Raw genomic sequence first — 11,413 nt, 5'->3', positions numbered from 1 at the left:
AGCATTCATTCATGACAAAAACTCTCAATAAAGAGGGAACATACCTGAACATAATAAATGCCATAAGTGAAAAATTCACAGCCAGCATCATACTCAATGGGGAAAAACTGAGATCTTTCCCCTAATGTCAGGAAGAAGACAAAGATGTGCACTCTCAGTTTTATTCAACATAGTATTGGAAGTCCTAGCCTCAGCAATCAGACAAGAAAGAGAAATAAGGGGTATCCATATTGGTAAGAAGTAAGTTAAGCAGCCACTATTTTCAGATGACAGGACACTATACATAGAAATTCCAGAAAATTCTATCGACAAATTACTAGAAGTATGGATAAAGAAGATGTGGTATATAACATACGGTAGAATATTACACAGCAATCAAAATGAGTGAAATCTTGCCTTTTGAAACAAAGTGGATGAAACTATAGTGTATTATGCTAAGAGAAATAAGTCAGTCAGAGAAAGATAAATGTGATGATTTCACTCATATGTGGAATTTAAGAAACAAAACAGATGAATATAGGGAAAGGGAAGGAAAAGTTCAATAAAAACAGAGAGGGAGAAAACCATAAGAGACTCTTGAATACAGAAAACAGGCTGGGGGTTGTTGGAGGGAAGGTGGGTGGGGTATGGGCAAAATGGGTGATGGGTATTAAGGAGGGCACTTGTTGGGATGAACACTGGGTATTATATGTAAGTGATGAATCCCTGGGTTCTACTCCTGCAACCAATACTACACTGTATGTTAACTAACTTGAATTTCAATCAATCAATCAATCAATCAGTCAATAAAATTACTAGAAGTAATAAATTAATTCAGTAAAGTACAAGATAAAAAATCAATACCCAGTAATAAGCAACATTCCTATACACTAACAGTGAAGTAGCTGAAAGAACAAAAAATGTTTTTAAACACCATTTACAATTGCACCAAGAAGAATAAAATCTTTAGGAATAACTTTAACCAAAGAAGTGAAAGACCTATACTCCAAAAACTATAAAACACTGATGAAGGAAATAGAAGATAAATAATTGGAAAGATATTCCATGCTCATGGACTGGAAGAATCAATATTGTGAAAACGTCCGTACTGCCCAAAGCCATCTACAGATTCAATGCAATCGCTATTGAAATACCACCAGTAGTTTTCACAAAACTAGAACAAATAATGCTAAAATTTGTATGGAACTATAGAAGACCCTGCATAGCCAAAGCAATCCTGAGAAAGAAGACCAGACCTACCAAATTTCAAGATATACTACAAAGCTGTTGTAATTAAGACAGTATGGTATTGATACAAAAGTAGACACATAGGTCAGTGAAACAGAATAGAGACTCCATGACCATGATTATATGGTCAATTAATCTGTGACAAAAGAGGTGACAATATTGGGCAAAGACAGTCTTCTCAATAAATGGTGCTGGGAAAACTGGACAGCTACATGTAGAACAATGAAACAGAACCACTTTCTTATGCCACGCACAAAGACAAACTAAAAATGGATTAAAGACCTAAATGTGAGACCTGAAACCATAAAAATCCTAGAAAAGAACACAGGCAGTAATTTCTCCGACATCAGCTATAGCAACATTTTTCTAGATAGGTCTCCCAGGCTAGGGAAACAGAAGTAAACATAAACTATTGGGACTGGATCAAAATTAAAGGCTTTTACACAGCAAAGGAAACAATAAAACAAAAAAACCCCTAGTAAATGGAAGAAGATAATTGCAAGTGACATATGTGATAAAGGGTTAATATCTAAAATACATAAAGAACTCATACAACTCAACACCAAAAAAACCCGCACAATCAAATTAAAAAATGGGCACAGGATCTGAATAGACATTTCTCTAAAGAAGACATCTAGATGACTACAGACACATAAAAGATGCTCTGCATCACTCATCATCAGGGAAATGCAAATCAAAACCACAATTGGATACCACCTCACACCTGGCAGAATAGCTAAAATCAAATACACAAGAAAAAACAAATGTTGGTGAGGGTGTAGAGAAAAAGGAACCCTCATGCACTGTTGGTGGGAATGCAGCCACTGCGGATAACAGTATGGAGGTTCCTCAAAACTTAAAAATAGAACTATTCTATGATCCAATAATTCCACTACTGTTTTCAAAGAAAACAAAAATGCTACATTGAAAAGATATATGCACCCCTATGTTTATTGCAGCATTACTTATTATAAACAAAATGTGGAAGCAACATAAGTGTCTATCAATAGACAGATGGATAAGGAAAATGGGGTACACACACACACACACGTACACATACGCATACACACAATGGAATATGTATCCCATATGTTAGTTGAAAATATCTTCTGCATTCCTGAGGCAGCCTTTTAGTTTTCCTGGTTGTTTATTTCACTGTGCAGAGGTTTCTCACATTGATAAAATCCCAACAGTTCATGTTTTTTTGGTTGTCATTGTTATTTCCCTTGCCTCCAGGCAACATGTCTAATAAGAAGTTGCTATGGCCAAGGTCAAAGACATATTTCGCTGTGTTCTCCTCTAGGTATTTTGGTTACTTCCTGTCTCACATTTAGGCCTTTCATCCATTTGGAATTTATTTTTGTGTATGGTGTAAGAGAGTGGTCCATTTTCATTCTGCATGTTGCTGACCAATTTCCAACTCTATTTGTTGAACAGACTGCGTTTTTTCCATTGGATATTCTTACCTCCTTTGTCAAAGATTTGACCATATCATTGTGGGTCCATTTCTGGGTTCTCTATTGTGTTTCATTGATCTGTGTGTCTGTTTTTGTGCCAGTACCATACTGTCTTGATGACTACAGCTTTGTAATATAGCTTGAATAACCAAACGTCTAATAAATGTCAACTTAAAAATACATAACTCCTACTTGACTTGTCAAAAGAATTATGAATCTAAGGATTGTTGTACCCATGATTTCATAGCAAAGGAACCTACCTTTGCTTGTTGAAGAAGGAATAGAAATTTTCTAGAGCTAGTAGGAGTTGTGTTCTCACCACAACTCAATGTTTTGGAGACCCAGGTTCCCGAGTCTTATATTTGGAAAAAATTTTCATTCCAGGCTGTGAAAAGTTTCAATGTTAGAGCTCTGGAAACCAGGAAAGTTCAAGGAGGAGTAATAAAAATTGGATACACCTGAATTGTTTTTTTTTTAATTTTTAACATTTTACTTATTTTTGAGAGACAGAGACAGAGCATGAGTCGGGGGAGGGACAGAGAGAGAGGGAGACTTAAAATTTGAAGCAGGCTCCAGGCTCTGAGCTGTCGGCACAGAGCCCAATGAGGGGTTTGAACCCACCAACCATGACATCATGACCTGAGCCAAAGCCAGACACTTAACTCCCTGAGCCACTCAGGCACCCTGGATACACCTGGATTCTAACCTGATCTCCTGGGAACAGAGAACTTATAGGAAAAATTTCCATTCTGTCCAGATAAGTTCCCATGGGGAGATGTGCTCAGAGGTTGGAGTAATAATGGGAAATGTGTCTAATGAGCCGTTATAGAGAACAGATACAGCAAACATAAGAGACTATAAATATCTCCTCTGCCGCAGACCCTGAACATGTTCTACCTGAAGCTGGAGGAGACATGGTTTTTGCATTTGGGGTCCTAGCACTCCTTCCTGCTGTCTGGAAATAGAGCTTGCTCTCTATCATCAACCAACAGGGAGGAATTCTGACCTCCACTTGGAGACCTTCCTCTCAGAGACCCCAAGCAGGTGAGTCTCAGAGCGCAGCAAGTATTTCAGGAAAGGTTCAGGGAGAATGGATGAAGTCACCTGAGAGCCTAACCATCCTGTCCCAGATCTGAGAGATCGTTGTGTTTGTTGGTGTGGTGAACTCATTCATTCATAATCAATATATTTAAAATGTTTTTTTAAAAAAGGAATGTCTGTTGAAATTGCTAATGCAAGGATTATTGTTGACAACTAAGTGGTGGGAATCAAAGTCCAGTTGGGTGAGATTAATGAAGGAGTGGGAGGTACTGTCTTCCTGGAAACTTTGAACACTTCCAAGGAGTTTTGCAGTAAAAGGGAATAGGAAAATATACTATTAGGTATGGAGGGGGGTGAAGTGCAGTGAGGGAATTTAAAAAATATTTTTAAGATGGGGTATTTTGGAGCATATTCTGTATCCGTTAGAAAGATCCAGACCAATGGAGGGAGCCACGATCTTGCAACCACAGTTCTGGAGACATACATTTCACAGAATCTTCTCTCAATTAGATATTCACTTAAACAGTTTATTTAAAACACAACAGGAATATGCTACAGGGCTTTACTTGACAATTTGTTCATTACCTAGAGACGGAATACAGTTTTGGGGTGTTAGCCATTTACTTTCTTTGCAGCAAATTATCTGCAAAAATTCTTTGCCTGGTTTCCTAGGTTCGGAGCATTCTTATTCTTGTTTTTGTTTGTCATTCTTGCTGAATCATTTTCTTTCTTCTTTTTGATTGCATTCTTTCAAACGCGTGATTTGACTCCTGAAACCAGTATCACACTAAGTTAACCAACTAGAATTTAAACAAAAATGTGAAACAAACAAAAACCACAATTGCAAAATTTTAAGCCAAGTTTGCTATTTGCTGTTTAGTTCTTGTATGTATGTACAGATGTATTTGTTGAGAGTTTCTAAATTGAGAGTGGCCAAACCTGTCAACTAGTCATATTTTGTCCCTCACCCATTGTTTTCTATGGGTCTTGTAGTAATAAACCGTCTTTTGTATGTATTGCCACCTACCTCCCATCTGTGCTTCCTCACTGCTACCTTTTGTTTTGTGATTGGATCTATTTTCTAAACTAGCAATCGTCCTTGTGCCGTCCTGCGGAAACATGAATTCCTCTCGCATTCAACTTATATCTTTCTCACAAGGATGCGTGATTCCACCTATGTTTATTATATAGGATGAAATTATAATTTTAGATACTGCTCTCTACGCTATTTTAAAAATCAGTGATAATTATAAATGATATTTTCCTATTCTTTTTTATTAGCTTTTTTCCCCATTCCATTTTGATTTAGACACCTGTGGTAATGTCATGAACTTATTGTCATTGACTATCTTTTGTGGCAGAAGACAGTCTTTTTAAAATTGGATTTGATTAACAAGGTTGTTTGGAATCCACTGTGTGTATTCTGCTTGTCCTCTCCCTGCTATTCTTTTTATTTTATAAATTCCATTTTCTAAAGATGTGTTTCTGCCTGAACGCACACCTTTATGAACTGTATGAAGCAAACGGATGTTCGCTGAAGTGATGCCAGCACCCGCCCTGGCTTCCCACTGTCTCTGCAACCTGGCTTCTAGAATAGGCTCCTTATTCATATTGCTTTCCCCTCCTTAGCAGGAACTACCCTTCTTTTGAAACTGTTCTTGCATGTACTGCCACGGATAAGAGAACTTTGACTTTACCCCGGAGCAAAACATGCCATTTACATGTGACCCAGCACGTTGCAGGGGCAAACACAGAAACGCATTTTTACACACGCACGTGCCCACGCCTACGGCTCTACAAGGAGAACCACGAAATGGCTGGGTTTGCAGCCTGACCACGTCTGATGCGCTCTGATATTTTCTACTGTGCCTTATTTTTCCTACTCTAGTTTATTCTTGCAGACCAAGCTTGACCCCACAAATGCTCCCATTCTAAGAACATGGACAACATTCTTTTCTCGCGTCCTCTGTTCCTGTGCTAGTAGCTCCCTGATTCTGTTCTCTCTCTCATCACTGGCAACTTCTGTGAGCGCAGAGCCTCTCATTCCTTCATGCAATATGTATTTATTCCTGGTGATCCCAACTAAACTATGTCTGGGGGTAAAGGGTGGGGGTATGCATAATAGCCCCAGGGCGCCCAAGTCCAGCAGGGAAACGAATGGCATTAAATAAAAGTTACACATTGATAACCCTGACATCTAAATTATCACAAGAGAAAGCCTTTTTTTTCTGTGAGACTATTAAATAGGCTATTTAATATTCTGTGAGACTATTAAAAGGAACTACACTCACGAAGATTCATGAGGGAGAGGACTCCTTGCTTCTGAAAGAGGAGATGGGATTTTCTGGATAGAGAAGAGGTGAAAAACTCCAAACGGACCAGGGGGTGACTCCAAGCAGAGGGAAGCAGGGGTGTAGAGGCTCCGAGACCTGAGCAGGGCCTTCCAGGGAGGCTACAACTCAGGCTCGGTGTGTGTGGGATCGAAGGGGTGAGGCCGTGTGAGTGTGAATGAAGGCAGTGGGTCGGTCATGGGAGGCAAGCCAAGTGTTGGAAGGTACGGAATTGGGGGTACATTCTCCAGGGGGGAGTCACTGGGAAGGGGTTAAGGTGGACAGTCATGTAATTGCAATATTAGAAAGATCACTTGGGTAATTGTGACTATTGGCTAGAGAGGTGCCAGCCCATGATAGGTGGAGACAGGACAAGGAACTGAAATAAGGCGGTGGATTTGGGACCCCAGAAGTGGGGAAGTGATGGGGACTTTGAGAGAAGAAAAAAAATCAGCCAAATCTCCTCACCAGTGAGAAGCACTCATTGTCAATTGAGGGAACTCTGCTAAGTTCTTTACAGTGTATTCACTAAATCTGCCAACCACCTGAGCAGGATAGATACCTCTAGCCCTACCATTTGGGGGAAGGATATTAGCATTTACAATAGTTTGGCTGGGAAGGCGGGGGAAGAGAAGAGAGGGAAACAAACCACAGGAGATTCATAGGGGTAGAGAGCAAACTCAAGGTTGATGGAGCAGGTGGGTGGGGATGGGCTAAATGGGAGGTGGGAATTAAGGAGGGCAATTGCTGCCATGAGCACTGGGTGTGGTAAGTGATGAATCACTGAATTCTGCTCCTGAGACCAATATTACACTGTATGTTACCTGACTAGAATTTACAGGGGGCAGAAAAAGAATAGTTTGGTTGGTTCTCCAAGTCCAAATAGCAAACGTGTGGAGATCCCCAATTCAAAACCGGTTTATGGTTGTAAAAGTTAGCATTTTATATCATTTAGAAAAGTTGTTCTTTAGCAAATAATTTTCTAAAACCCCCCACTTTTCTTGTACCCTGTGTATTTCCTTTTGTGAATTGTGGGTGTCTTCCCTTGTTATTCTGGTGGGATGTCTTGATAACATGAAGACATTCCTACTTTTTCTTTTGGATAAATTGCTTTTTGCCGCTTTGTTATTCTGGGCATCAAGGAGATGTACCTGGGGTTGGGGTGTCACCAGAACCAGGGAAACTTTCTCGTCATCCTCACCAGGGGCCACCTTAGCTCATTAGATCTTTCTCCCCACTTTTCTTGCTCTCAGTTTTTGAATTTGATTTTTATGTTTCTGTAAATACTGGACACAAAATGATCACCTTAAATTTGAGACCCAGGTCTACATGCTCACGGGAGACTTAACTACTAGAATTTGGATATTTTTGCAACTTATAGGAAAGACGATCTGATATTGCACAGCTTGCCTTGTATCATTGTTTGCCTAATTATTGCGACTGGAGGTGAGAATAGTCTGGTTGTGACATGGTCCAAGGAGGCTATAGAGCGTGTGTGTGTGTGTGTGTGTGTGTGTGTGTGTGTGTATGTGATGAGCAGTTCTCAAGACAGAGGTCCTGGAACCCATAGCTCAAATACATGACCCTTAAAATACGGGTGCCAGGTTAGTACCGACAATGAATATAAGAAGGGTGCCCATTCCTGTTCAAAGATTCCTTGGAAACGAAATTAATAAAGTGCAAGGAACACCATGTGAAGGAGGGGTTCCTTGTGCCGGGAAGTTTCATCAGTGTCCGGGAGGCCACCTCATTCCTCAACATTCCCTGCCACCACCTCTCATCAGTCTTCCTCTCGCTCCTTCCCCTGGACACACTGGCTTTCTTTTGAGCCTGGGTCTTTAACACAATATGCAAACAATAAAAGGCAGGATGGTGAAGGGGAGTGGGAGACACTGGCTTCCGGTTGAGGAATTCCTTCCATGTTCAGGAAGGGGAGACTCAGAGGAGGTAAAGGCCCAGCGGAGGGAATACTGTCAGTGATGCTGTCACAGGCTGTGTGGTGACAGATGGCAACTCCATGCCTGGTGAGCAAGGCGTGATGTTGACACTTGTTGAATCACTGTGTGGCGCCCCCCAAACTAACGTGACCTGGTGTGTCGACCACCCTCATGCTTTAAAAAATTAATTAAGAAACCCCACGTCTTTCTTCAGAGCCATCGCACTCATAGTTCCCTCCGATGGGCACGCTCTTCCCCAGAGGACCTTGTGTCTCCTGTCTCCTCGAGGGCTCTGTTTACATGTGTGCCAGTGTGCCCGAACAACCAGGAAGAGCCATCCCTCCATCCACGCTTCCCTTTACACAGGCTTTGTTTTTCTTCAAGGCACCTGTCACCTCCTGATATTTTATCTGATCTTTATTTGCTTATCCCCTTTCTCCATCACTGAACCCTCCAGGCTTTTGTTTCTAGACAGTTATACTCTTTACCTGGAGGTTAGTGAGTGTTCAAAGTTATTCCTCAAATGCATGACAGATTTCAGAATTCCTCATTAAAAATATATAATAGATGAGTAGATGGGGAAAAAGCTAACTGGAGGATGTGAAGTCTTAGAGCTGGCATGGGGAGGGGAGGAGATTTTTCCCTGAGAGGGGAAAAATTCTGTAAAAAACCTATGGAAATTGATATTTTGAATTCAATATAAAATAGTAGAATTTCAATGATATTTGCAATTTTCATTTTGAGAAAATTAGTCATGTTATTTCTTTGTTCCCCGGTAGTCATCTCCAGCATATGGAAACAGGAAATGATACACAAATTTCAGAATTTTTTCTTCTGGGATTTTCAGAGGAACCAGCATTACAGCCCCTCATATTTGTACTTTTCCTCTCCATGTACCTAATTGCTGTGTTTGGGAACCTGCTCATCATCCTGGCTGTCAGCTCTGACTCCCACCTCCACACGCCCATGTACTTCTTCCTGGCCAACCTGTCCTTTTCGGACATCTGCTTCATCTCCACCACTGTCCCGAAGATGCTGTGGAACATCCAGACTCAGAGCAAAGTCATAACCTATGCAGGCTGCATCACACAGATGTATTTTTTCATACACTTTGCAGGATTAGAATTCTTTCTTCTGACCGTGATGGCCTATGACCGCTTCGTGGCCATCTGTCACCCCCTACACTACACAGTCATCATGAACCCCCAGTTCTGTGGGCTGCTGGTTCTGGTGTCCTGGATCATGTGTGTCCTGAATTCCTTGTTACAAAGTTTAATGATGTTGTGGCTGTCCTTCTGTACACATTTGCATGTCCCCCACTTTTTTTGTGAACTCAATGAGATGCTCCAGCTTGCCTGTTCTGACACCTTTCTTAATGACATGGTGATGTATTTTGCAACTGTGCTGCTGGGTGGTACTCCCCTGGCTGGGATCCTTTACTCTTACTCTAAGATAGTTTCCACCATACGTAGGATCTCATCAGCTCAGGGCAAGTATAAAGCATTTTCCACCTGTGCGTCTCATCTCTCGGTTGTCTCCTTATTTTTTTGTACGAGCCTAGGAGTGTACCTCAGCTCTGCTGCTACCCAGAGCTCACTCTCAAGTGCCGCAGCCTCGGTGATGTACACGGTGGTCACGCCCATGCTGAACCCCTTCATCTACAGCCTGAGGAACAGAGACATAAAGAGGGCTCTGAAGAGAATCATTGGGGTTCCGGCAATGTAAGGGCCAATAGTCCTGGGACTGGAGACATACCCATGATTGCAAGGCTCAGAGCCTCAGAGCTATTCCTTGATCAGACTGTGGAAGTAGAATCTGTTCCTTCTATTTATTTCCTGTAATTTCCATTTGTTTGAATCCAACTTCTCCATATATTTAAGAAACTCCCTTTATCAAGCTTCTGCTCTGTCTGATACACTATTTCACTTTTGTTCATTTTCATGTGTTCCCAATGTTTTCCCCAACCTTAGATCACGAATGCCTGGAAATTTCTGTATCTTACGATGGGCAAGTTGGTCTCCTTGAAAATAATTTCATTTCAAATGATTTATACCATGCCATATAAATTTTCCCTAATTTTCCCCAAAGAATAATCACAAGGTGGGTTATTCATGTGGAAAAACACTACACTTGACCCCTAGGCCCTCGACATAATTTTATTGTAGATGGAAATACAAAACCACTGCTTTCACCTGGAATCTGTCAATCTCTTTTAAGTCCCTTCCTTAAGAACTCTTTGATGATGTGGACTCTAGCAGGGGTCCATTTAAGCCTCAGGCTATTGACACCAATGCTTAGGTAGGAAACCCCAGGCATTTGCATATGCCCTTGTGCTTGTGGACATTCCCACAAGTGTTTCCCTGACCAGAGCCTATGCTGTGACTGCCCTGGCCTTTGGGTTCTTATTTTGGTCACAAGACACACCTCAGCAACACCCACCGGAGGACTCTAAAAACACAAGGTTTATTTCTCATGTGTGTTGGAGGGCACACGGGATGCCCAGAGGCCATTTGGGGAGGTTTCAGAGAGGGAGAGGGACTTTGACAGGGAGGGAGAGAGAACACTGTTGAAGGATCTGACTTTTATGGGGGGGTCCATGGGTGCAGTGGCTATGGGTTTCTGGGCTTAGTTTTTATGGTTAATTTAAAACATGAGTGGAGTTTGAGGACGGGGCACATGGGGGAAAGAGAGGAGGAACAGAGTTATGGAATGATCAGTAATGAGAATGGAAGACACAGTGTATGGAATATAGTCATCGATGATGTACTAGCGGTAATGGGACAGGTGTCAGTACACCTGTGTGAGCCCCACATAATGTACAGAGAAGTTGAATCACTGTATTGCAGACCTGAAACTAAGGTAACATCGTGTGTCAACTACGCTCATGTAAACAGTTAAAGAAAAAGAATAATAAAATATTATCCCCCAGTACTCAAAAATAACAACAGCAAAAACCAGACAAAAAGCCCAGTAATGGAATGTGGGCACCGAACGGGAAAAGCGGGTCACTCACAGTTGTTACGTAGATTACCAGGGCTTTCTAATGGGGCGATTTGTGGGAGGGGGGGCCTGCATGTTTGTATAGTAACTGAATCATATGCCTGGCAATGTGTCAATATGAATGGTGGTCTTTGAAATGGATGCCTCAGAAATCAAAAGCCTAATGTCAGGCAATTACTGTACAAACAGGCTTCTGTGTCTCATAACTGGACTCTGTTGTTGTTGTTGTTGTTGTTGTTGTTTTTCTGTTATTCAGCCCGGCATCCAGAGGCCTATCATAGCCACTGGCAAAAACTGATGAGCAAATATGTACTTCCCCGTGGAGTCAACATGGAAAGACAAATTGGAATAAACAGATTGATCTAATATGTTCTTGGTGTCAGAGGAGACCATAAACCCGAGAAAGCAAAACACGCATTGT

General features: G+C 41.4%; 1 pseudogene; it reads left to right on the top strand.

Moving 5' to 3' along the window:
- Positions 1 to 8,710: 8,710 nt before the first annotated feature.
- Positions 8,711 to 9,717, top strand: LOC125161188 (olfactory receptor 7A17-like; annotated as a pseudogene).
- The last annotated feature ends 1,696 nt before the right edge of the window (positions 9,718 to 11,413 follow it).

Source organism: Prionailurus viverrinus, chromosome A2 (assembly GCF_022837055.1).
Source record: "Prionailurus viverrinus isolate Anna chromosome A2, UM_Priviv_1.0, whole genome shotgun sequence".
Lineage (NCBI taxonomy): Eukaryota > Metazoa > Chordata > Mammalia > Carnivora > Felidae > Prionailurus > Prionailurus viverrinus.
The sequence above is the reverse complement of the archived record's forward strand: the minus strand, read 5'-3'. Positions and strand labels throughout refer to the sequence as shown.